Below are 27,564 nucleotides of genomic sequence, written 5' to 3'. Positions count from 1 at the left end.
AAATATTTTAAAGCTAAATAAAAGAATTGAAAAAGAATTGAAAAAGATATGAAATTTTGAAAAGGATTTGAAAAAGAGTTGAAAAAGATATGAGTTTTTTAAAAAGATTTGAAAAGATTTTAGATTTGAAGGTAATTTGAAAGTAAAAGATGATGGTTAAAAGAATCTTGTTTAGGAGATATGATTAAAAAAATTGGAAAAGATAAGCTTTGAAAAAGTCAACAACTTCCCTAACCTGTTTTGGGCGTTTGAACATCCAAAATGCCTTGATTCTGGCATTCAACGCCATGCTGGTACTCCTTCTGGGCGTTGAACGCTCAGCCAGTGCCCCATGGCTGGCGTTCAACGCCAACTTGCCACTCCTTCTTAGGCGTTGAACGCCCAACTAGTGCTCCCTGACTGGCGTTCAATGACAGTTTTGCATCCTCCATCAGGGCGTTGAACGCCCAGCCAGTGCCCCCTAGCTAGCATTCAACGCCAGGCTTGCTACCCCTTGAGGGAGTTCAACGCCCAAATAGTACATCCTGGCTGCCTCTTGGGGGCGTTCAATGCCCCTCTTTCTCTCTTGCCTGGCGTTCAATGCCAGCAAGTGGCCTTCCCCAGGGTGCTCTGTTTTCTGCTCTGGCTGTTTCTATTTCTGTTCTAACTACTGCATATGATCAAAAACTTAAACAATTGTAAAAATTAAACTGAGATAAGTGAAATAAACTTAATGAAAAATAGAAATAACTTTAATTATGGCTGGGTTGCCTCCCAACAAGCGCTTCTTTAACGTCACTAGCTTGACGGTACTGCGCTCATGTCAGCAATAGGGTGGATTTGTCTTGCTCAATCTCTCCACCCAAGTAATGTTTCACTCTCTGGCCATTAACAGTAAATCGTTTATCAGAGTATTTGCACTGGAGTTCTATATGACCATAGGGTGATACATTAGTGACCAGGAATGGTCCTGTCCAAAGTGACTTATGCTTTCCAGGGAAGATCTTCAGTCTAGAATTAAAGAGCATGACTTTTTGTCCAAGTTCAAAGACTCTGGAAGAAATCTTTCTGTCATGCCACTTCTTGGCCCTTTCTTTATAGACCTTTGCATTTTCAAATGCATCAAGTAGGAATTCATCTAACTCATGTATCTAGAGCAACCGTTTCTCTCCTGCTGCCTTTGTATCAAGGTTCAGGAGTTTGGTTGCCCAGTAGGCCTTGTGTTCCAACTCCACTGGCAGGTGGCTGATAAACCCCATTTTTAGGGTTTATCTTGTGTTGAATTTAGAGCATTTTGATAACCTTTCCTCACATTTATTCAATGAAATAGCATGATTTTGTGATTGTCTCTTTTTTTGCGCTTAGATGTGAAAATATGCTTTTTGGACCTTTAATTTGATAGTTTTAATCTTTCTTTGATTCCACTAGATGCCTTGATGTGTTTGCTAGTGATTTTAGATTAAAAAGGGCTAGGAAAGGATCAAAGGAGTGAAAGGAAAGCATACAAAGTGGAGAAATCATGAAAAGCCAAAGATTTGAAAAAGCTCATGGACGCACATGGGCACTATGCGCTTACACGCGGTTTCAAAATACTCTAGGGACGCGCACACACACTGTGCACGTATGCGCCGAAAGCCGCACGTGATTTTTAAGGAGAAAACGTGTCTGGCGATTTTTGAGGGTTTCTGGCCCCGATTGGAGCTGAGTTTTTGGTGGGAAAAGACTAAATAGACCAAAGAATGAAGGGGAAGGCATCATTCACTAAAAAACAACACACATTAGGCTAGTTTTAGTTAGTTTTAGAGAGAGAAGCTCTCACTTATCTCTAGGATTAGGATTAGGATTAGGATTAGGTTTAGTTCTTAGATCTAGGTTTTAATTCATGCTTTCATTTACTTCTACTCTTTAATTCTTTGTTGTTACATTCATCATTCTTCTATTGTTTGTTATAATTTCTTCTACTTTGTTTTCATGCTTTGTTGTAGATCTACTTTTGTTCATTCTATTTCTTTCAATTCAATTTGAGGTAATTCATGATAATTGAGTTTCTTTCGATTGTTGTTATTAATTCCTTGCAATAATTGTTGTTAGATTCTATTTTTGTTATCAATTTACTATGCTTCCTTTTATGCATTCCAAGTGTTTGATGAAATGCTTGGTTAGATTTTAGTGTATATTTTGTTCCTCTTGGCCTAGGTGGAGTAATTAGTGACGCTTGAGTTATCTAATTCCTTTGTTGATTGATAATTAGAAGTTGCTAATTGATTTGGATACCACTAAAGCTAGTCATTCCCGTGGGAGTTGGCTAGGACTTGTGGAATCAAGTTGATTCATCCACTTGACTTTCCTCCATGGTTAGAGGTTAACTAAGTGGTAGCAATGGACAATTATGGTCACAATTAAGGAGGATAACTAGGATAGGACTTCTAATTCTCATTCCTTGTCAAGAGCTTTTCTATTTGTTAGTTTATTTTCATTGCCATTTACATTTCATGTTTCTTATCCCAAAAACCCCAAACATAACTCATAACTAATAACAAGGACACTTTATTGCAATTCCTAGGGAGAATGACCCGAGGTTCCAATACTTCGGTTTATAAATTTAGGGGTTTGTACTTGTGACAAACAATCTTTTGTATGAAAGGACTATTTGTTGGTTTAGAAACTATACTTGCAACGAGAATTTATTTGGGAATTCTAAACCGTCAAAAATCCGATCATCAGTGGCATGCCTTCCCACACACTAATTGATATCGTGATGTTCCTATAGGGGTCTTGAAAGCTGTTCTGTATGCCCAGAGGGCATCATCAAGCTTTCCTGCCCAATCCTTTCTAGAGGTATTCACCGTTCTTTCCAGGATTCTTTTTAGTTCTCTATTTGAGACTTCAGCTTGTCCGTTTATCTGTGATGGGGTAGCCACTTTATGGCGACCTCCATATCGGCTCAGCACGGAGTCAAGCTGTTTATTGCAGAAATGAGTTCCTCTATCATTTATCAGTGTCCGAGGAACATCAAACCTACTAAAGATGTTCTTCTGAAGGAACTTCATTACTACTCTAGTGCCATTTGTGGGTGATGCGATGTCTCAACCCATTTAGACACATAATCTATTGCTACAAGGATGTAGGTGTTTGAGTATGAAGGTGGGAAAGGACCCATGAAGTCTATACCCTATATATCAAAAAGCTCAATCTCTAGGATTTCTTTCTGAGGCATGTCGTGACCATGGGGGAGATTTACATCTCTTTGGCAACTGTCACAGCGACGGACAAACTCTCGGGAATCCTTAAAGAGTGTGGGCCAGTAGAAACCACTTTTGAGGACTTTAGTGACTATTCGCTCTCCTCCAATGTGTCCTCCATAGTCGAAGCCATGGCAATGCCATAGGATTTTCTGTGCCTCTTCTTCAGACACACAGCGGCCGATTATCCTATCCGAGCATCTCTTAAAGAGATACGGTTTATCCCACATGTAGTATCTGGCTTCATGAATGAGCTTTTGGGCTTGCTGCCTACTATATTCCTTGGGGATGAATCTTATAGCCTTGTAATTTGCAATGTCTACAAACCAAAGTTTTGTCCGGATGGCAAAGAGTTGCTCATCTGGGAAGGTTTCAGACACCTCAGTAGAGGGAGGAGATGTCCCTTCTACTGGTTTAATCCGAGACAAGTGGTCAGCCACTTGATTTTCTGACCCTTTTCTGTCTCTGATTTCTATATCAAATTCTTGCAGGAGTAATACCCATCTTATCAGCCTGGGCTTAGAATCCTACTTGTTGAGCGGCATCGTCAGTGTAGATAATGACCTTAAATCCTATTATATAGGATTTGAACTTGTCAATGGCATACACCACTGCAAGCAATTCCTTCTCTATGGTAGTATAGTTCTTCTGCGCATCATTTAGAACACGACTGGCATAATAAATGACATGCAGAAGTTTGTCATGTCTCTGCCCCAGAACTGCACCAATGGCATGATCACTGGTGTCACACATCAGTTCGAATGGTAAGTCCCAGTTGGGTACAGAGATGACAGCCGCAGTGATAAGCTTAGCTTTCAAAGTCTCAAAGGCCTGCAGACACTCTTGGTCAAAGACAAATCGAGTGTCGGTAGTTAGTAAGTTGCACAGGGATTTTACGATTTTAGAAAAATCCTTTATAAACCTCCTGTAGAATCTTGCATGTCCTAGGAAACTTCTGATTCTTTGACATTAGTGGGTGGTGGTAATCGCTCAATTACCTCCACTGATAGTGGTAGGATTACACCATCGATCAAGGTTTTCACAATTTAGAATCTTATTGTTGAAAGAATAGCCTAGACTGACAATTAATCCCCAAATCAAATGTTTGATCCAAAGATATGTCACAATTCAAAACCAATTCAATTCCGGGAGTTTCAATTTTCGGGTCATCTCCCAAGGACACTTGAGACCAATGAGTGTGCAATCTTGGTTGTGAGGATCATGAGGTTCTCAATAAGGGGGATAAACATATAAAGCAATGAAAGAACATGCAAAATTATAATAAATGAACTAATAAAGGAATTAATGAAGTAACTATGCAACATAAACAAGTAAAATGTAGAAGGAACTAATGTAAATGTGTGTAAAGGAATTAAAGCATAAAAGGCATCTTGGCTTGGAGTGAGCTAGAGGTCCTTTCCTTGTTGGAACCACAACTATGACAACTAGAATGGATCAATCTCACTTGATTAACCCTCACATCAGAGAGTAAGTTAAATGAGCATAAATGTTCTTAACCCACAAATCCTAAATTGCTTGCTAATTACCTTAGCAACAACATAGCGTTAGTGGGAACAAAAACAATTAACAATCCAAAATTGACACTAAATGTTGGACATTCCAACTCTAGGAACCCAATTGCTCACTTTTTCCAAGCCAAAAGATAGAAAACTAGCCCAAAATCATACTTGACATTTTGTCAAACACTTGGTGGGCAAAACTCTAAACATGGGAAAATTAGAAAAAGCTTGAAACCAAAAGCAACAAATGATCTCAATCAACAATAAAGACTCAAGAAGGCATGTAACAATCATCAATCATCAAATTCATCAACAAAATAGAAATTGTAAAGGAGAAGTAAAATTGAACTATAACTTGAAATATAAGAAAGTGTAAGAACAATGTAACTATAAAGAATAATAACAAAGAGATACTTACAATGGGAATTAGCAAAATCCAAGATCAAAATTGAAATGGCACTTGAATGTAAAAACCCTAGTATAAACCCTAGTAGAGAAGATCATGAAAAACTTAAAGAAAAACTACACTAAAAGCTATCTAACACTACTCCTAAGCTACACTAATGTTATGCTCCCCTATGGTCTCTATTGTCCCTTCCTTATAAGCTAAATGGCTTCAGAAATGGGCCTCAAATCCACTAAAATTGCGAGTCACGTGATATTTTAATGAAGGCATGTGCGTCCACCTGTGCGGACACACAAACGTGTGCGTCCGCACACTCTGCCAAAAAATCTCCACCCATGCGTACGCACAGGAGGTTGTGCGCACGCACACTAGGCGATGCTTGAATGGACGTGCGACACGCACGATGCGGCTCACATGCACGCGTAGCTCTGATCTGATGGCTGTGCGTACACACGCAGGTCTGTGCACACACACACTAGGCTAAGCTCTTCTCCTTTGATTCTTCATGCTTCCTCCACTTTAAATGCTCTTCTTCCATTTTCTCCAAGCCATTCCTGCCTTATACCTCTGAAATCGCTCACAAATAACATCAAGGCATCGAATGGAAGATAAATGGGATAAAATTAATCAAATTAAGCACAAAAGATCATGTTTTCATAATCAAGTACAAATTAGGAGGAAAGTTCAAATGCATGCTATTTAGTAGAATAAGTGCAAGTTTATATGATGAAATCGATTCAACTTCAACCAAAAATCATCATCAAATATGGATTCATCATCCACCTTACCTTGACCCACTTCTATTCCCTTGTTTGAAATCCAATGTCCATAAAGTGGCATTTTTCCTAATTTAAAACCAGGTTTATCTCTTGGCATCATTTGAGAACTAGGGCCAGATGGTCAAGGCAGGAGTTAAATGAGTCTCCAAAGATGGGGAAGTCGTCCATGAATACTTCCAGGAACTTCTCCACTATATCAGAAAAGATGGAGAGCATGCATCTCCGAAAGGTGGCAGGTGCATTGCACAAGCCAAATGACATCCATCTGCCTATAAGCAAACACACCATATGGGCCTGTAAATGTTGTCTTTTCTTGATCTTGTGGATCCACTACAATTTGATTGTAACCGAAATAGCCATCCAGGAAACAATAAAATGCATGCCCTGCTAGTCTCTGTAGCATTTGATCTATGAAGGGTAAAGGAAAATGATCCTTTCTGGTGGCGTTATTGAGCCTTCTATAGTCAATGAACATACGCCACCCTGTAACTGTTCTTGTAGAAATCAGTTCATTCTTTTCATTATGAACCATTGTCATGCCTCCCTTTTTGGGAACAACTTAGACAAGGCTCACCCAAGGGCTATCAAAAATGGGATAAATAATCTTAGCCTCCCATAATTTTGTGACTTCCTTCTGCACCACTTCCTTCATGGCTGGATTTAGCCACCTTTGTAGTTGTACTACTGGTTTGGCGTCATCCTCCAACAGGATTTTGTGCATGCATCGGAGTGGGCTAATGCCCTTTAGGTCACTTATTATCCACCCAAGAGTTGTCTTGTGTGTCTTTAGCACTTGAATTAGTGCTTTTTCTTCCTGTGGTTCCAAGGCAGAACTTATGATCACAAGATAAGTGTCCCCATCCCCAAGAAATGCATATTTCAAGGTGGATGGTAATGGCTTGAGCTCGAGTTTAAGAGGCTTGTCCTCCTCCTTAGGAGTTTTCAGAGGCTCCTTTATTTCCTCTGGCTCCTCTAACTCAGGTTGAGCATCATAAAAGATGTCGTTCAGCCCTTCTTCGAGTCTTTCAGCCATATTCACTTCTTCCACCAGGAAATCAATGATATCAATACTCAGGCACTCCTCTGGAGTGTCTGGATGCTGCATGGCTTTGACAGTATTTAGTACGAACTCATCCCCATTGACTCTCAGGGTTACTTCCCCTTTCTAAACATCAATAAGGGTCCGTCCTGTAGCTAGGAAGGGTCTTCCTAGAATGAGGGTTGCACTCTTGTGCTCATCCATTTCCAGCACCACAAAATTTGTGGGAAAAGCTAAGGGTCTAACCCTAACGATCATGTCCTCAATCACACCTGATGAAAGCCTAACAGATCCATCAGCAAGTTGAAGACATATGCAGGTAGGTTTAACTTCGTGAGTTAAACAGAGCCTCTTTATTAATGATTGATGAGTCCATATTTGATGGTATATTTTGACTCAATTTAGATGGATACTAGTACATGAACTCACACTTAAGCACCAAAATACCATACTTTTGTGTTTGATCCCTGATTTGATCTTAAATGTAAAAACATGCATTTTGATGCTTAAATTAATGATTTTTAATTCCACTTTTATGTCATTCGATGCCGTGATATGGTTTGTGAGTGATTTTAGGCCTTAGAGGCAAGAATGGATGGCTAAAAATGGAAGAAAGCATGTACAAGGGAGAAAACATGAAGAAAACAAGGAAAAGCACACACAGCGAAGTGTGCGTGCGCACAAGCGAGAATTTCCAAGTGTGCGCACAAGCGAGAATTTCCAAGTACGCACAGGTCAATTTTTGGCCACGTGTGTGGACGCACATGTCTGTGCGTCCGCACAGGTCCCTACATGTGATTTCATTAATGAGACATGTGCTGCAAAAATTTGGAGGCCTCTTGGCCCATTTTAGAAGGCTGAAATGCTGCTTTGGAGTGCTATATGAAGGAGAATTCATCACTTATGAAGGGGGGACACATTGGAGCACAATTTTAGATAGTTTTTCATAGTATTAGGAGTAGGAGTAGTGTAGAGTAGAAAGCTCTCCTAGGGTTTATGTAGTTTTCATGTAGCATTTTATAGCAAGCTTTTCTTTTGGATTTTGCTTCTTTAATTGTAAGTACTCTCAATTTCCTCTTTAATTACATTGCCTTTACTTTCATTTCCTTTGGTTCAAGCACTTTGTTTATAATTGCAATTTTGAGTTCTTAGAATTTTGATCAATGAATTTTATGTTTCATGCTCTCTTTATGTTTGATTGCTTGTTTATGTTTGATATTGTTGATAGCTTGGTTATAGTTTTCATTTTCCTTTACAATTTACCATGTTTTACTTTTATGCACATAAGGTGTTTGTGAAAATGCTAACTTTAGATTTTGAGTAGATTTCTCACCTTGGCTTGTGGTTTGAGTTCTTAGGATACTAGAGTCATAATGTCCGACATTTAGTGGTAATTCTTGGGTAGTTAGTTGACTCTTGTTTTCATTGACGCTAGCTTTTTATCAACTAGTTTAGTAAGTTAGCTAGGACTTATGGATTAAGGTCAATTATGCTTGCTTGACTTACTCCTCGATGGTTGGGGTTAACTAGGCGAAATTGACTCATCATAATTACCATAGTTGTGGTTATGGCGATGATAGGATTCCTTGGATTCTCATTCCCAAGTCAGGGCTCTTTATTGCACTTATAGCATTTTCACTAGTTTTGATCTTGTTCTCTCTTTAATTGCATTAATTCACAATTTTGCTTATCTCTTAGTTCTTTTATTGCTTAGTTCCTTTAATCTTTCATTTCTTGCTTGAAAACCCCCCTTTTCCTCACAACCAAAAGAGTGACACTTCCAATTACGTCCTAGGGAGAACGACCCGAGGTTGAAGTGCTCTTAATCTCGGTTAATTATTGATTTGAAAACTAAACTTAGATTGAGAGAATTGTTTGTTAATCTAGGCTATACTTACAACGAACATATTCTATTTTGAAAAATTCTAGATTAGTAATAATCTTCTCATCAATGATGTAGGTATTAAGTTTGTACTTGCTCCGAGGTCACATAGGGCTGTCTTTGTATAGGCATCCCCTAAGGTGCAGGGTATCATAAAGCTCCCAGGATCTTTGAGTTTCTCTGGTAAGTTCTTTTGGATTACTGCACTGCATTCTTTAGTGAAGAGGACTGTTTCTACCTCTCTCCAATCCTTCTTATGACTTAAGATGCCTTTCATAAACTTAGAATAAGAAGGTATTTGCTCAAGAGCCTCTGTAAAAGGGATCTTGATCTCAAGTGTCTTGAGATAATCTGCAAAAGCGGGAAAACTGTTTATCTTTCTCCACTTGGCAGAGCTTCTGAGGATATGGCATCTTAGCTCTGTACTCATCAACCTTAGTTGATGTAGGTTGGATGCCTACAGAATTGGAAGGGGGTTAGTAGCTTGCTTAGGAAGGATCTTATCAGCACTTGCATGTGTCTAATCATTCCTAGTTGGGTGTTCAACACCCTTGCTGCCCCCTTCCTGGCATTCAACACCAAGAACAATGTTCCCTTGTGGGCGTTCACTGCAAAGGGTGGGTATCCCTTCTTGGTATTGAACGCCAAGAGTGCTGCCCCCCTTTGGGAGTTCAACGCCAGGAGTGAGCACCCCTTCTTAGCGTTGAACGCCAATAACATTCCTCTCTTGGAATTAACGCCCTTAGAGATGTCTCGGGCTATAGTTTAGTTGTCCTCTGTTAGCTTTTCTTCTTCTGGTCTCCTGTTGCTCTGAGGTTGAGTGTTCAATATTTTTCCACTCCTCAGTTTGATTGCCCGACATTCACCTTTGATCTCCTTAGATAATTGCTGTCTTATTTGACTTAGCTGGGCTTCTACATTCCTATTGGAAGCCTGAGTTTCTCGCAAAGCCTCTTGCAGCTCCAGCAACTACTGTGCAAGGGCGTGCAGCTGCTGAGTCAATGGACCATCTTATTCTGGAGGGTTAGACTCAGTAGATATTGCCTTAACCTCTCCTTTTATTGAAGTCTCATCAACCGAGTACAGATGCTGGTTCATGGCAACTGTCTCAATAAGTTCGTGAGCCTCTTCAATGGTCTTCCTCATATGTATAGAACCACCAGCAAAGTGGCCTAGAGACATCCTAGCCATGTCTGTAAGGCCATAATAGAAGATGTCTAATTGCAGCCATTCTGAAAATATTTTAGTGGGGCATTTTTGAAGCATTCTTCTGTAAGAACTGGCATAACTGTTTTAATAAAATAATAATTTTTAAGTGCCCAGAGTAAAATCAAAATTTAGAAGTTTAATTTGAAAATAAAAAGGTAAAATTCTATTTCGATGAATTTTTCTGAGTTGAAAAATGTACCTTCTTCAAAAAGTTTTTGTAAAAATGCGTACTGGTGCTTAAGCTGGCAGTACCGGCTCTAGTCTGTCTAGTATCGCGTATTTTGGAAAATAAGATTTTAAGAATTGATTTATTGTTTTGAAAAGATAATAATTTAGAATTGAAAACCGGGCCCTAATCTTAAAGGTTTTGGCCCAAAGTGGGCCAAACGGGCTAAAAATGCTAACGGATTGGACCGGACCCAAACCTGGCCCAAGGCCCAATATATATATGCTCTATTATTGAGCATTCAGCTAATTCTTGCCCCAAAATAAGAAAGAGGCGCGGTTTGAGAGAAGAGAGGAGAAGAGGTGATGTTACTATTCATCATCACCTTCCAAGAGCCATATCTTGAGATACGGAGCTCCGATTGATGAGCCGTTTGTGGCCACGCGAAGCTCTTGTCGAGCTCTTCCTTTTTATTTAAGAAAATCTGGAAAGAACTCGAAGCACACACTCTAGTTTCCTGCCCTAGTTTCTGTGCGTTTTTGGTTATGGTTTTTGAGGAGATTTTTGGGTTTTGGTTGCTTAGGTGATATCTAGTCACGGGTAATTGTTGGGAATTGCACCAATCCTCATTGGACAAGGTAAAGTTCCTCATAAACCCTTGTAGTGTTGTATGTTATGGTTTCTAGGTTTTGATTTTGGTGATATATGTGTGGTAAGTTTGAGCTTTGGTGCTTTTTGGAGTTGTCTTAGCTTTTGGTGGTTTCGTGCTTGGAGGATAATCGGCCAAGGTATAGTTTTGGTTTCATTTATGTAATAAATAATGTTTCGTGAATCTTAGGCTAGCTGACCTTAAGATAGGATTGGATGTTTGGGTGTATGTTTAATTGTATGTAATTTTGATGATTTGAAAATAAGTTATATGGTGGAGATGCTGATATAGAGTTTTGGGATGTGGAATATATGAATTTTTGATGTTGATTGTTGGTAATTAATGATTATGAGGAATTGATGGTGAATGTTGAGATTTATTATTGTTTATGATAATTCTGAAAAAAATGAATGTTGATAATGATTGCTAATGTTGAGATTAATTGAGGAGGAGTATGAATATTAATGTTCATGACAATTGGTGAAGGATGTGAGATTTATGAGAATAATGTGAGGAATAAACATTTTGATGAATTTAGGTAATGTTAGATATTGTTTGGTTATGATTAATGAAAGTGATGAGGATTTGTGGTGGTTGTTGATGTTGTTGTTAGTTGATGTTGATTATGAGTGATTTTGATGGTTTTGGATGATGATGATTAAGGGTTTTGATGGTGTTGAACGGTGTAATTAGGATATTATGGATGGTTGAGTTGGGAGAGGAATAGTATGTACTTTTATGTTGTTTTGGTATTGTTTGGGTGCTGTTTAGTTTGGTTTTGGATTGGGAGTTTTGATAAAATTGAGGTTTTGAGACTTTTGGTAAAACTGAAATTTTGATGACTTTCAATGAATCATATTTTGAGCTACCGTGCTTGAAATTCAATGTATTTTATATCAAATAAAAGATAATTGAACAAACTTTAAAATTGTTTAAATTTTGGGAAAATCCGAATTTGGTAGAAGAAGATATGATTGTTGAAAGTTTGGTGTTAAAATCTGAATTCTGCAATATTGTAGAATTTTGTGATTTCTGGTTTGTGTGCGCACGCACAGCCTTGTGCGCATGCACACCCCTGTGAGTTTTTGAACATGTGCGCATGCACAGCCTTGTGTGTACGCACACACGGGGGGAGGCTTACTAATGGGAGCGCTAGCACGCCCTGTGCGCACACATAACCAACGAAGTTCTGCAAGCTGTGCGCACGTACAACCCTGTGCGCACGCACAAGATGGAAGGTGCACTCTGTTGGGGGCATTCGCACGTCTTGTGCAGATGAACAGAGTTAAAAATTTTTACTACTTGTGCAAACGCACACCTCTATGCATATGCACACATTTGAAAACTTTCTTGGGCGTGCGCACGCACACCCTTGTGCGTACGCACATGCTCTGTTTTCCAACTAAAACTTTGTTTTTAACTATTTCACCTTCCCAACAAGCTTGTAATCTTCTGTGACACCTATTTAAGTCTCTTTGGTTTATTTTTTGGGAATCAAAACATGGGAAAAGCTCCTAGGAGATTTAATTGGGTACTACATTGATAAGCTAGAAAACGGAGGTTTAGGTTTCTGGTATTTTGGGGATGAGTTTGGTTGAGAGAGAAGGAATAGTAGTGAACTTGGTGAGTAATGACAACAAATTGAGAAACTGATGATGGTTATTATGAGCCTGATGGGTGTTGGATGTGGAAAGTGTGACAGGCACTATATCCTTGGAATGTTGAGAAATGATAATTGAAAGTGGATTGAGATGAGAACTAGTGATGACTAGTGATAATTTGAGGTTGATGGACTTGTTGCTTGTTGAGAGTGTGCCAGGCACTATATCCTTGGGTTAAGTATGATAGTGTACAGGGTATTTTGTCCCTGGGATTAAATTATGATTGATAATCTTTTCTGCTGCAAGAGTGTGCCAGGCACTATACCCTTGGGTTGCGCATGTGAGTGTTCCCGCCACTATATTCGTGGGAAAATAAAGTGTGCCCGACACTATATCTGTGGGCATGGCAGAAAAGCTACATCTGAAAGGATGTGTCAGATTTGCATTTATAGACCGATAAGTGATATCACGAGCCAATAGGATAGGCATTCATCATATGCATCTCTTATGTGCTTGCTTGCTTTGAATACTTGAGTTTGCCTAATTGTGTAATATGCCTACCTGCTTCTTGAATTACTTGTTATATATGATTACTACCTGTGTTTTACTTGCTTGCATTATCTGTGATTGTCTGGTGCTGAGGAGGTTAGGTAGGCGGTGGCGATGGGATCGCACGGAGGTTAGGTTGGCGAAGGCTGTGGGATACAGCGGTGTGATTAGTATTAGTTAGAAATTCCCTAAGTTTAGATAACCCTGTTTACAGTTTATGGTTTAAGTTATTTATTTTGTTGAGTCTTGGATATTCTGTATCGACGTGAAGTTCTAGGATTGCCTTCGGCGTCCCGAAACCTTATATCTTACATTATTGGGCACTGTTACCATAATGAGAACCTCCGGTTCTCATACCATATTCTGTTGTTGTTTTTCAGATGCAGGTCACAACCCACCTCAATGAGTTGCTTGACGGTGATAGAGCAGAGGATCTTTACCATCTTTTTGGAGTCCTTTGATTTATTTTCATTAGTACTCTCACTTTTGTATTTATTTTACCTTAGAGGCTTACTTTGAGAGAAAGATGTTGTATAAGCTATTTTACTTTTAAAACTCTGTATGTCTGTATTTAATTAGTCGGCCTAAACTCCGCAGGCTTAGACTAGTATCTTATGATTATTATACTATTATATAACTACATATATCTTGCTATCTTATATAGTGGATCTTGTCTTTTATGCTTGTAGCTTCGTATGAACGTTCGCGCTTTGTAGTTCCGTATTTGAGCTTATTTTCATCATTGGGCTTCAAGAATTATTACTCTTTCTATATATATATATATATATATATATATATATATATATATATATATATATATATATATTTATGTATAAGTCATAGAATTGTCGTAACCTTTGATTATCCTTTGCTTTACGGCATGAGGTAAGGCTTAGGGTAATTAGGGTGTTACATCTTCTATACCTCCCCAGGCATCATAAAGAGATTCATTAGTCTCTTGCTTGAAGCCTTGGATGTCCAGCCTTAACGGGGTCAACTTTCGTAGGGGAAAGTATTGATTTAGAAACTTGTCTACTAGCTGCTTCCATGTTTTCAAACTAGATTTGGGTTGGTTATCTAACCACCTCTTTGCTTGATCTCTTATAGCAATGGAAAAAAGTAACAGTCTATAGACATCTTGATCTACTCCCTTAGTGTATACTGTGTCAACAATTTGTAACAAGTTTACTAGGAACTCAGTAGGCTCTTCCTATGGAAGTCCAGAGTACTGGCAGTTTTTCTGCACTAGAATAATGAGCTGAGGATTTAGCTCAAAATTACTTGCTCCAATGGGGGGTATACTGATACTTCTCTCATAGAAGTCAAGAGTGGGAGCCATGTAGGATCCCACAGTTCTTCTGAACTGTTCATTCCTATTTGGGTTCATGGTGAAGAAAGGTAGGAGAGATTGGATATTAAAAAGTAAAAAGGGAAACTAGAATTAGAATATTTTTGTTTTTGTTTTATTTATCAATTAAATTCAAAAATAAGAAGGATATTAAAAGCTAATTAATTAAAAATATTTGAAAATTAAATAGATGATTTTTGAAAAAGAAGAGAGAGAAAGAAGTGAGAAGTTTTCGAAAATAGAAGAGAGAGGATTTAGTTAGGAAGTTTTGAAAAAGAAGAAAGAGAAAACAAATAACTAATTAAGAAAGATTAGAAAATAAGATAAGATTTGTGATAAACCACTATTTTATGGTTTATCTTGTACTCAATTGAGTGGTTTTTATCAAGTCTTTTGCATACTTATTCATATGATTTGCATGATTTTACAATTCCTTCCCAATTTTGTTCCATGATTGAAAACCGGCTTCCTAAGCCTTTAAATTGTGTATTTTTCATCCCCTTTTATACCATTCGATGCCGTGATCTATGTGTTAAGTGTTTTCAGGCTTTATAGGGCATGAATGGCTTAAAGGATGGAGAGGAAGCTTGCAAAAATGGAAGGAACACAAGAAATAAAGGAGACAACCAGCGAGCATCGACGCGCACGCATGGCTCAGACGTGCGCGTGATCTGGAGATTTTCACAGCGACGCGTGTGCGTACCTGACGCGTATGCGTGACACGCGAAATTGACCATCGACGCGTACGAGTGACTGACGCATACGCGCGACATGCGCGACGTACTGCAACTGCAGAAATCACTGGGGGCAATTTCTGGGCTATTTTTCACCCAGTTTTCGGCGCAGAAAACACAGATTAGAGGCTACAGAGTGGAGGAATCAGAGACTTTTCTCATTATTCACAATTTAGGTTTTAGATGTAGTTTTCTAGAGAGGGAGGCTCTCTACTCTCTCTTAGGTTTTAGGATTTAGGATTTCTCTTAGTCTTAGGTTTATTTCTTCCCAATTCCAGGTTCAATGTTCCTTTAATTTAGTTTCTCTTCTACTTTTCTTTGTTCTAGCATTCTAGTTTATTTATTTTCCTTGTTGATTACTTTATGTTGACAATTTGGTTCATAAATTCTTATGTTAGATTTGATTTTGCTTATTAATGCAATTTGAGGTATTTCATGTTTATTGCTTGCTTCTCCATTTGTTGTTATTGAATCTCTTGGGTTTGGTTGAGTAATTGGTGATACTTGAGTTATCAAACTCCTTTGTTGATTGATAATTGAGAGTTGCTGGTTGATTTGGATTCCACTAAACCTAGTCTTTCCTTAGGAGTTGACTAGGACTTGAGGAATCAAATTGATTGGTCCACTTGACTTTCCCTCATAATTAGAGGGTTAACTAAGCGGGAGCAGTGAACAATTCTCATCACAATTGATAAGGATAGCTAGGATAAGACTTCCAATTTTCATACCTTGCCAAGAGCATTTATAGTCGTTAGTTTATTTCTTTTGCAATTTACTTTTCTTGTTTCAATTTCAAAAACCCCAAAAATACACTTTTCTATAACCAGTTATAAGCACACTTCCCTGCAATTCCTTGAGAGACGACCCGAGGTTTAAATACTTCATCAATTTTATTAGAGGTTTGTTACTTGTGACAACCAAAATTTTGTACGAAAGGATTCCTTGTTGGTCTAGAAGCTATACTTTCAACCAGAACATATTTGCGAAATTCTAGACCACACAAAAATCCGTTCATCAAAATGGCGCCGTTGCTGGGGAATTGCAAACATGTGCCTTATTATTGGTTATTGTGAATATTGTGAATAATTTTGCTTTCTCGTTTCTTTGTCAGTGTTTCTAGTTTTAGGAGTTTATTTTCATTAATCCTTAGTAGTTTTTGTTTCTCTTGCTACTATGAATTCTCACCCCTTTGGCTATGAGTTTGGTTACAATCATGTTGTAGGAAGAGGAGATTACAACGAGAGCTTGGATCAAGGATGGGACAATCACAGAGGGGAAGAGCCACAAGGATTTGATCAACCCTCTTGGCAACAACCCCCTCCAATGCGCTGTAACCAACAACCATTCTATGATGCATACCAAGACAATAGTTATGGTGGACCTTTTCATGAAAACTAACCTCCACCAAATTACTATGGTCAAGAGCCATTCCAGGGTGCGTACCAAGATGATGGAGATGGTGGACCCCCTTGTAGTTACCAATGAGCCCCAACATATGCCTATGAACCCCCTCCTCAACATAGCTTTGAACCACCCTACTCACAAGCCCCTTTTCACCATTCACCTCCATATGACCCCAATCCATATCCACGATGCCAACCCCCATATGAACCATACGAACCATACTAAGAACCACCCCCATTCCAACACAATCACTCCCAAGAACCACCACCTCAATATACACCATCTCCATATCCTTATCAAGATGAACCACCTTCCTATCATGAACCCTTTCTCCCAACAAATGAACCCTCCTATCCACCCCCAACTTCCATTGGATACCAACACTCTTAGAGTTATTCACCAAAGATATGTAACCATGGAAAGCACACTTACCGGTCTAACCTCTGCTATACAAACTCTCGTCTCCCAGATTGGATCATTGAATACCCCCAACAATCAACCCTCAAGCTCTAGTGCACTTCCTTTTTAACCACATAATGATCTCTCCATCCCATCACCACCCTCCATGGAAGAGCACCCACATCCACCAATCCAAGAGCAACACGATCCCAATTATGCTAGTGACATGGAACAAGAGAGAAGGGATCGTCTTATGGACGAATGGATCGGCTTCACGCAACCATATTTCAAGAGAAGCAAGAGAAGACCCAAAGGGTGGAGGTAGTAGAGACCCTTGAAGATGAAGAAATAGTTGAAGAATTAGTGAAGGGTGAACAAGAGGGAAGTCCCATCATTGAAGACAACTTTACACTAAGTGACATCAAGGAAGAGGTTGATTTTGTATTAGAGCAAGTGGAGAAGGCCAAAATTATCAAAGAAAAGGAAGTGGTTGAAGACTTGGGAGATGCGAAACCTTCATAGGAAAGTGATGCCAGGGCATCTTGGCCAGTTTCACTGACCTTTTCTTTACTGTTTTTAGGTTAGTTTCATGCATTTCTTTAGGAAATAAGCTAGTTTTGGGTAGATATTCACCTATGCCTTGATTCAAGCATACATTGTGCATTTTACATAATTTCATGAGGATTTTGCATAAGTTTAGTGACAAATATTATGTTGCATTACTCATGACTTGGACTAGAGCTTTGATGCACTTTATTGCTTGATTTCAAGACCAAAAGGAAGCAAGAAAAGGGGAGGTAACTTGCAAGGTTAATGAGAAAAGTGATTTCCAATAACACTCTCAAAAAGCCATCAATGCCCACGTTAGAGAGTCACGTTAAACTAAGTTAACATGAACTCTAACGTGGAGAAGAGAAGTTGAGCTAACGTTAGTGACACTTAACATTGTCACTAACGTTGGCAATTACTCATAAGTGGCCACGTTAGAGGTTAACGTGGCCTCTAACGTTAAGGGGGGGAAGAGAAGCCAACGTTAGTGACACTCAACATTGTCACTAACGTTGGCCTATGATGCAAAGTACCACGTTAACTCCCACGTTAACTTGGTTAACGTGGGAACTAACGTAAGGGATGAAGAGTTGTCGACAGCGTTAGTGACACTCAACATTGTCACTAACGTTGAAGCAACCACACAACCCCCAAGAGTCACGTTAACTTCCACGTTAACTTGGTTAACGTGGAAGCTAACGATGAGGAATGAAGGATGAGCCAACGTTAGTGACACTCAACATTGTCACTAACGTTGGGATGGCTAAAGATGGTCACGTTAGAAGCCACGTTAACCTAGTTAACGTGGACTCTAACGTGAGACCTAGGGGCACATTGGAACGTTAGTGACAATGTTGAATGTCACTAATGTTCTCGAAGGATGGCAAGGGCAACATTAGAAGCCACGTTAACTTAGTTAACGTGGGCTTTAACGTGAAGCAAGAAGGGGCACACTGGAACGTTAGTGACAATGTTGAGTGTCACTAACGTTCTCGAAGGTTAACAAGGCAATGTTAAAAGCCACGTTAACCTAGTTAACGTGGGTTTTAACGTGAGGCAAAGCGGTGCATTGGAACGTTAGTGACAATGTTAAGTGTCACTAACGTTCTCGAACTTATATTCTCACTAAATATTAACACCCCTAGCGTCCTGAACTAAAGTCTCCGCCCACTTCGCACTTTCTCTCTGCAAGTAAAGCCAAGCCCAAATAAAGAAAGGAACTGCTTCAAACTCAAGATCCAAAGGCCCAAGACTTGAAGAATCACACTAGAAGCTGAGAAGAGTAGTATATATAGGAGTAGCTTTAAATTAAGAAGTTCTGGAGGCTGGGAAAAAGAGAACTACTCTCTGTATTTTACTTTCTTTGCAATTTCTAGTTTTATGATGTATTCTCCATCTTTGTTTTCATTTTCAAGAGCTATGAACAACTAAACCCCTTTCATTGGGTTAGGGAGCTCTGTTGTAATTTGATGGATCAATACTAATTTTCATTATTCTTCTTCTATCTTTCCTCTTGATTTTACTTGAAAGCTTTCGATCTTCATCCAATTGAGTAGTTATCTTGGAAGAGAAGCTACTCAAACTTGGATCTCTTTTGAACCTTGAAAGAGGAATGAAGAGATCAAGCTAGAAATGCTTTCTCATGCAGGACCAAATTGGGTTTGGATGGGTATGTGACTATAACCCTCTCAATACTTGATTTGGGAAATGCATGTGTATAATCAGTGACCATACTTCATCTCTTCTCATGAGCAATTGACCAAGGAATTGGCTATTGATCAAGATTTGAGAGATTGAATTGCAAGAAATTGTAATTCAATCACTTAAGATTGCCAAGGAGATCAATGAGTGCATTGATTGAGGAAGAGATGAAAATGAACTTGATCCGGAGAATTGCAACATCTCCTAAGCCCAATGAACTCCCCATCTCTGATCTTACCCATTCTCTTTAATTTCTGCCATTTACTTTTATGAGCAAATCCTCCATTCCCATTTACAATTCTGCAATTTATTTTCAGTCATTTACTTCCATTCCTTTAATTCTAGCATTTACTTTTCTGTTATTTATATTCCCGCCATTTTTATTTTCTGTAACTCTCAACCCAAATTCTGGATTCGCTCAACTAGAACATTCTTCTAATTAAAGTTGCTTGATCAATCAATCCCTGTGGGATTCGACCTCACTCTATTGTGAGTTTTTACTTGACGACAAATTCGGTACACTTGCCGAAGGGAGATTTGTTGAGAGACAAGTTTTCCATGCATCAAGTTTATGGCGCCGTTGCCGGGATTGATTGTGCATCAACAATGATTAAATTGGAAGATCACTAGATTGAGCATTTTTATTTTGTGAATTTCATTTTCTGTTTGAGTGATTTACTTTTTGTTTTAGTTAAACTTCTTCCCTTCCCCCTCTACTCTTTTGTTTTTCTTTGTTATTTTCAATTCTGTTTGCTAACCCACTAACTGTTTGATATATTGCATCACCCACAACTAACAGTAATTCTGACACAAATACTGTCTACACCTATTTTCTTTGCTTGTACTTGTTGGTTGTATGACAGGGAGAAGAAGCGGGGCTTCAACTTCCTTTGATTCTGAACCTGAGAGAACCTTCCTTAGACTAAGGAGGGAGGCAAAAGAAAAATGTGTAATTGGTGCTGAAGAAGAAGAGGAACACTTTGAGGAATACTTTGAACCAAACATGGAAGAAAACATGGAAAATCATCATGAGGAAGAGACTCACAACCATGGCAGAGGAGGTGGAGCAAATCATGCTGGGGAGGATAGAAGAGTTTTGGGCTCTTACATCAATCTAAACCCAGGCAATTGTGGAAGTAGCATCCAAAAGCCAACAATCCATGCCAACAAATTTGAACTTAAGCCACAGCTCATCACCCTTGTTCAGAACAACTGGTCATTTGGAGGAGGTGTTCAAGAAGACCCCAATCAACATTTGACCACCTTCCTGAGAATATGTGACACAGTGAAATCTAATGGTGTTCATCCTGACGCCTATAGACTGCTCTTATTTCCTTTCTCACTCAGGGACAAGGCAACCAAGTGGCTGGAATCCTTCCCAAGGGAGAGCTTGACAACTTGGGAGGATGTGGTGAACAAATTCTTAGCAAGATTCTACCCTCCTCAACAAATTAATAGGCTGAGAGCTGAGGTTCAAACTTTCAGGCAACAAGATGGTGAGACTCTATATGAAGCATGGGAGAGGTTCAAGGACTTAACAAGGAGATGTCCACCTGACATGTTCAACGAATGGGTCCAGCTGCATATTTTCTATGAAGGGCTCTCTTATGAGTCAAAGAAGGGCGTAGACCATTCATCTGGAGGATCCTTGAACAAGAAGAAGACCATTGAGGAAGCCATAGATGTTATCGAAATAGTAGGAGAAAACGACTACTTCTATGCTTCCGAAAGAGGGAACACAAGAGGAGTGATGGAGCTAATCAATGTAGATGCTCTGTTGGCCCAAAACAAGCTCATTACCCAGCAACTGGCTGACCTCACCAAGAAGATGGAGAGGAACCAAGTAGCAGCAATCTCATCTTCATCAACAACCCAAGAAGGGGTGAATGAAGAAGCAGAGGGGAGTCAGGAGCAATCCAACTACATTGGGAGTTCACCAAGGAAAACTATGATCCATACTCCAAAACTTACAACCCTGGATGGAGAAACCACCCAAACTTTGGGTGGGGAAGTGAGCAAGATCAAAACCAAGACCAGAGACGTTACAACTCCAACAACAATGCAGCTCACCAGCAATTCACCTAGAGGACATCTCAACACCCCCACAACAACACGTCTCTACACACTTATCAAAACCAAAATAGCACATCTGCTCCGAATCACTCTTCAATTGATGACAAGCTCTCTAAGATTGAAGCCTTACTTGAAGGAATATGCCAAGAGATTCAAGAAAATAAGGTGTTCAAAGAGGAGGTGCGAGCCAATATTAAGAACCAGGGAGAGACCATTAGGAAGCTGGAATTCCAGGTGGGATATTTAGCTGAGAAGATTCCCAAACCCACTGATAGCTTTCCAAGTGACACGGAGAAAAACCCCAAGGGAGAAGCAAAGAAAGTAAGATGGGAAGATTGCAAAATGGTCACTATAAGTGATCAAGAGATTGAAGACAAGCAAGGCAAAATGTGCAAACAACCTGAAGACAACTCAACAAAGGAGGAGGATAGAGATCACAAAGAACCAGAAATCTCACAACAAGAGCTGCTGAAGCTCTATGCACCATTCCCTCAACTGCTCAATGGTGCTGTGGGAAAAAGAATATACTCAAGGTTCCTAGACTTGTTTGCATCTCTGCATGTGAACATACCATTCATCAAGGCAATTTAACAAATGCCTGCATTCATCAAGTATATGAAGGAACTTCTTCCCAGGAAAAGCTCACTCAAGGGAGGGTAGACTATAGTGATGAACAAGGAATGTAGTGCCCTTATTCAACCTGAGTTGCCTACGAAAAGAAGAGACCCAGGGAGTTTTCACATCCCTTGTGCCATAGGTGAAACTATGTTCGATAGAGCACTATGTGATTTGGGGGCCTGCATCAACTTACTGCCTTTATCCCTGGTGAAGAGGCTGCAGATTAATGAGATAATGCCCACAGATGTAATCATCAGACTGGCTGACAAAACTCAAAAGCAAGCAATAGGAGTGGTGGAAAATATGTTGCTAAAGGTTGGGAAATACTTTCTCCCAACAGACTTTGTCATTCTGGAAATGGAAGAGAGTCACACTCACCCAATCATATTGGGAAGACCATTCCTAGCTACAGCCAGAGCACTTATCGATGTAGAGAAAGGGGAGCTAATATTGAGAATCCATGATGAACGACTCAACTTCAATGTCTTCAAACTCTCACAAGAAATAGATCAATAGGACAAGGAACTAAGCACAAACGATAAGGAGACACTGAAGGAGGAGACAAGCACTGAAGCACAGCCAGTTCATTCTGAAACCCCCTCAATTGATAAACAAGGAAAACAGCAATTGCCACAGCTCAGAAAAGTTGGAGGAACCTAAACCTCTAGAGGCATGTGAATACAACATCACAACTCCTTGGAGAAAAGAGGTCACCAAGGGGAAGGCAACCTCAAAAGAAACAAAGAAAAAGGTACCAAGGAAATGGAGGAACAAGAAGATCCCTACGGAAGACTTCTCTCCAGGGGATAGAGTTGTCTCAGTTTACTTCCCAGATATTCCCCCTAATCTCCCTACTGTACCATCTCAGTTACCTAAGGTCTTCACTATCAACAGAGTTCTTTCCCTGGAACATGTGGAGATCATTGATCCAACCAATGGATACAAGTCCACAGCAAGAGGGGAGGACTTTAAGTACTACCAACCACCCTGATAAAGGGAAAACGTCAAGCTAGTGACGCTAAAGAAGCGCTTCATGGGAGGCAACCCATGGTTTATATGTTTTTAAAATAATGAATAAATCAATGTTTATGAATTTCAACCCAAACTTGACAAACAGTTAGTGAAATCTTTATCATGCAGTATATAGTGAAGAACAAGTTTGGTGTTCAAAGTAAACCAAGATGCATGCTAGTCTTGGGAGCTTTGAACAAAACTTTTCATCACATTGCTTCAAACTAAGTTTGGTGTCACCCCATGGTGCCACCAAAATGCATATAAGGACCCACCAATAGTTTGTTAGTTAGTTAGTTGGAATTCATAAATAAACAATCAAATCCTTTCTTCCCTTGTATTCTAGCCGTAGAGTTTGAATTTTTTTATGATATTAATTTCCTGATTTTAAATCTTTATAGGAAAGGAAAAGGAGCATAAAAAGGGATAGATTGGACAACCAAACAAAGAAGGTTCAGACACCACAATAGGAGGGGTTACACACTTTTTCTAAAGAGGGAATACATTGGAAAATGCTGCCATGCAACATTGAAAAAAATGGAACCCCTAGAAGACCGAGCAATCCCCATCATAAAGTGATGATCCTTGTCTTCTAGCCATGCATAACCCTAACCGTCAATCAAGTGACAACTTCATCAATCTACACCCTCCATTCTCTCACAACCTCTTTATATAAACGACCCTTGTCCGTACCACCCTTCATTGTCATCACACACCCTTCACCACTCTTCACTTCGGTACAATACACCCCCTATCTGATTATAAACGTTCCTCCTCTCACTCTCTTCATTGCCATAAAACCCTAAACAACCAAAAGTTTCCACAACCTTACCACCTTCACATATTAATCAACATTCATGGCATCTTCAAGTTCTAAGAGAAGGGAGGGAAAAGAACCCATGGAAGAACACCCATATGATGAGAAGAGATTTAGAAGCTTGCATCATGAATTGCAATACGGGTGGATGGTTGATAAGGAAATCATCTATGAGCTGGGGTTTCAAGTTAAGAAGACTGAATGCCCCGAAATCACAGAGAAGGTAGAAAGGAGAAGATGGGAGCTCCTCACTGACCCGGTCACTAAGGTGAATGCAAATCTCATAAGAGAATTTTATGCAAATGCAATCAGATATGATAAGAAAGATGAGTCATATACAAGCTTTGTGAGAGGAACAATAGTGGATTTTGGTCCCATGAGTGTAATGAGGGCATTGAAGCTACGGTCTATACCGTTTGAAGAAGAAAGTTACCACTCAAGATTGGACAACAACCCCAATTATGACCAGCTTCTACGAGACCTTTGTGTACCAGGAGCTGACTGGGAAAGGGGTGCAGGAAATAAACCAAAGTTCATTAAGAGAACAGACCTCACTCCTAAAGCTAAGGGGTGGTTCGAGCTAGTGAGGATGTCTATTCTCCCAGCTGCAAACAACTCGGAGGTAAATCTCGAGAGAGCAACAATGGTGCATTGTATACTCAAGGGAGGAGAAATCAAAGTTCATGAGATCATAGCTCAAGGCATTAGAAAGATGGCAGAAAAAAGTGACTCAAGAGGAACATTAGGTTACCCCAGCACTATTTACCGAATATGCAAGAAAGCTAGGGTGGTTTTTGAAGATGAGGACCCCGTTTGGATAAAGGAAGGCATTCCAATAACAGTCCGAAGGATGAATGCTGCAGCATCCCCCCTGCCTCAACGGAAGCAAAGGAAGAGGACAGCCCCTCAAGTAGTGGAAGGCCAAGTCTCAGAGGGTCAAGCACAACAGACCTTGGACATGCACCAATTGCAGGAGGCCATTGATGGCTTATCTAGACAATATTTGGAAAGCCAAGGAGCACAGAAAGAGCTTCAACTGCAGATGATGGGGCAGCAAGAGGAAACACTTTCAAGATGGATGACACAGCAAGGTGAGTGGCAAAGGCAAATGATGGAATAGCAACTAAGCCAAGGACAACAATGGGGAGAAGCATTCAACAGGATGGAACAAAGGCAAAACGAGCAACAAGAATCCACCCAGAGGCTAATCAACATCCAAGCACATCAAGGGGCACACATACATGAGATGCATCGAAGACAAATAGAACAGACAGAACTATTGGACGAGCAAAGGGCATTCGCAGAAGGAGTTTACATGAGCCAAACAGGACATCATATAAACACTCAAGCCAGGCTTGGCTACTTAGTGGGACAGCTGCCAGTATTGCATCCAGGAATAGCCAAGTATGACAAAATGAAGGATGAATTAGCACGAAAGGAAAGACAAAGGGTAGAAAAGAGTCATGAGTCAGTGAGGAAGGCACTTGAGGATTGGAAGCAAGCAAGATTGGCACGGATGCGAGGAAATGCAAGAGGAAACAAGGAGGACAAGCAAGGAAAAGAGCATGGACATCCACAACGGTAAAAGGTGGTGGAGTTCCTTTTTTGTTCCATCTTTCTCTATGTCTTAAAATAAGGAAGATCTTGTATGAAATAGAACTTGCTTCCATGTTATGTTAAACCTTTTTCAATCATGTCTTTTAAGTTTGTGGTATTGAATAGGTCTATGTGTGCTAGTCTTTATGTCGCTGCATCCCTACTTAACTTACTTGTATGCTTGTTCCTTTTGAATCAAATGAAGAAGAGAAGGTTTATGTTTTTAAAAGACCAGAGTGGAATTCATATTGTGGAAGTGCATTCATGAATCTTTGGGGTAGTCATAAGTTAGCTAAGTTGGTTCAACCACAAGGTTAGGAGGACAACTATCTATCCTGAATACTTGACTTTGGATATACCCATGAGACCGAGCATATGACAAGATCCTAATAAGAGAAAAAGGAAAGAATAATGGAAGTGAAAAACAAAAGAAAAAGAGTAAGTAATAAGGCTAGGCACCAATGGTTTAAACCTTGAGACAAGTGTCTGTGGTGCTCCTGTGTGAGGGATCTACTTGGATGAATAAGCTCTCAGGGGTGCTTTATCACTTGGTAACTTGGGTTAACTAACCCGGGATTATCAGCTGAAAATCCACTATCAAGAGTAAACCTCACTACAGAGCATTTAGTAACCCAAAGAGGTGCTGGACACCAAGGTCTCAAGAAAAGAAAATAAACAAACTATATGCCTGTGGTGTGTATGTATGGGGGAGAGACTTGAGGGAGTAAGTCCTTAGGGGTGCTTCAACACCTAGCACCTTGAACCAACTGGTTTGGGAGTGTTGGCTGAAAACTTATCTTAAAGAGTTGCCCCCTTACAGAGCACTTAGCCTAAATAACACAAACAACCCTTGAAATAACAATAAAAGGATCAATGAATAAAAGTCTCATGGGATTTAAACAAAGTAAGTGTTTAGAGACATGATAAAGGTCTGAAAACCAGTAATGGAATGAACCTAAGTTGCTATGCATGAAACCACCATAAAATCAGTAACATGACTTCCACAAGAATGACTCACTCCTCTGGATATTCCATTCATCATTCTCTTGTTCCAGTACTTGCTTAGGGACAAGCAAGCTTTAAGTTTGGTGTTGTGATGCCAGGGCATCTTGGCCAGTTTCACTGACCTTTTCTTTACTGTTTTTAGGTTAGTTTCATGCATTTCTTTAGGAAATAAGCTAGTTTTGGGTAGATATTTACCTATGCCTTGATTCAAGCATACATTGTGCATTTTACATAATTTCATGAGGATTTTGCATAAGTTTAGTGACAAATATTATGTTGCATTACTCATGACTTGGACTAGAGCTTTGATGCACTTTATTGCTTGATTTCAGGACCAAAAGGAAGCAAGAAAAGGGGAGGTAACTTGCAAGGTTAATGAGAAAAGTGATTGCCAATAACACTCTCAAAAAGACATCAATGCCCACGTTAGAGAGTCACGTTAAACTAAGTTAACGTGAACTCTAACGTGGAGAAGAGAAGTTGAGCCAACGTTAGTGACACTTAACATTGTCACTAACGTTGGCAATTACTCATAAGTGGCCACGTTAGAAGCCACGTTAACCTAGTTAACGTGGCTTCTAACGTTAAGGGGGGAAGAGAAGCCAACGTTAGTGACACTCAACATTGTCACTAACGTTGGCCTATGATGCAAAGTACCACGTTAACTCCCACGTTAACTTGGTTAACGTGGGAACTAACGTAAGGGATGAAGAGTTGTCGACAACGTTAGTGACACTCAACATTGTCACTAACGTTGAAGCAACCACACAACCCCCAAGAGTCACGTTAACTTCCACATTAACTTGGTTAACGTGGAAGCTAACGATGAGGAATGAAGGATGAGCCAACGTTAGTGACACTCAACATTGTCACTAACGTTGGGATGGCTAAAGATGGTCACGTTAGAAGCCACGTTAACCTAGTTAACGTGGACTCTAACGTGAGACCTAGGGGCACATTGGAATGTTAGTGACAATGTTGAATGTCACTAACGTTCTCGAAGGATGGCAAGGGCCACGTTAGAAGCCACGTTAACTTAGTTAACGTGGGCTTTAACGTGAAGCAAGAAGGGACACACTGGAATGTTAGTGACAATGTTGAGTGTCACTAACGTTCTCAAAGGTTAACAAGGCAACGTTAAAAGCCACGTTAACCTAGTTAACATGGGTTTTAACGTGAGGCAAAGGGGTGCATTGGAACGTTAGTGACAATGTTAAGTGTCACTAACGTTCTCGAACTTATATTCTCACTAAATATTAACACCCCTAGCGTCCTGAACTAAAGTCTC

The 27,564-nt window shown here is 39.7% G+C and overlaps 1 non-coding gene across 1 annotated transcript; it reads right to left on the bottom strand.

The window, feature by feature from the left end:
- Positions 1-20,612: 20,612 nt before the first annotated feature.
- Positions 20,613-20,716, bottom strand: LOC148570802 (small nucleolar RNA R71). Its single transcript, XR_015908141.1, has one exon. It is a non-coding gene; the product is annotated as a small nucleolar RNA R71 (small nucleolar RNA).
- Positions 20,717-27,564: the final 6,848 nt, after the last annotated feature.

This window comes from Arachis ipaensis, chromosome B3 (assembly GCF_059453495.1).
Source record: "Arachis ipaensis isolate K30076 ecotype BB chromosome B3, ASM5945349v1, whole genome shotgun sequence".
In the NCBI taxonomy this organism is placed as follows: Eukaryota; Viridiplantae; Streptophyta; class Magnoliopsida; order Fabales; family Fabaceae; genus Arachis; species Arachis ipaensis.
Note: the sequence above shows the minus strand (reverse complement) of the source record. Positions and strands in the feature narration are given on the sequence as shown.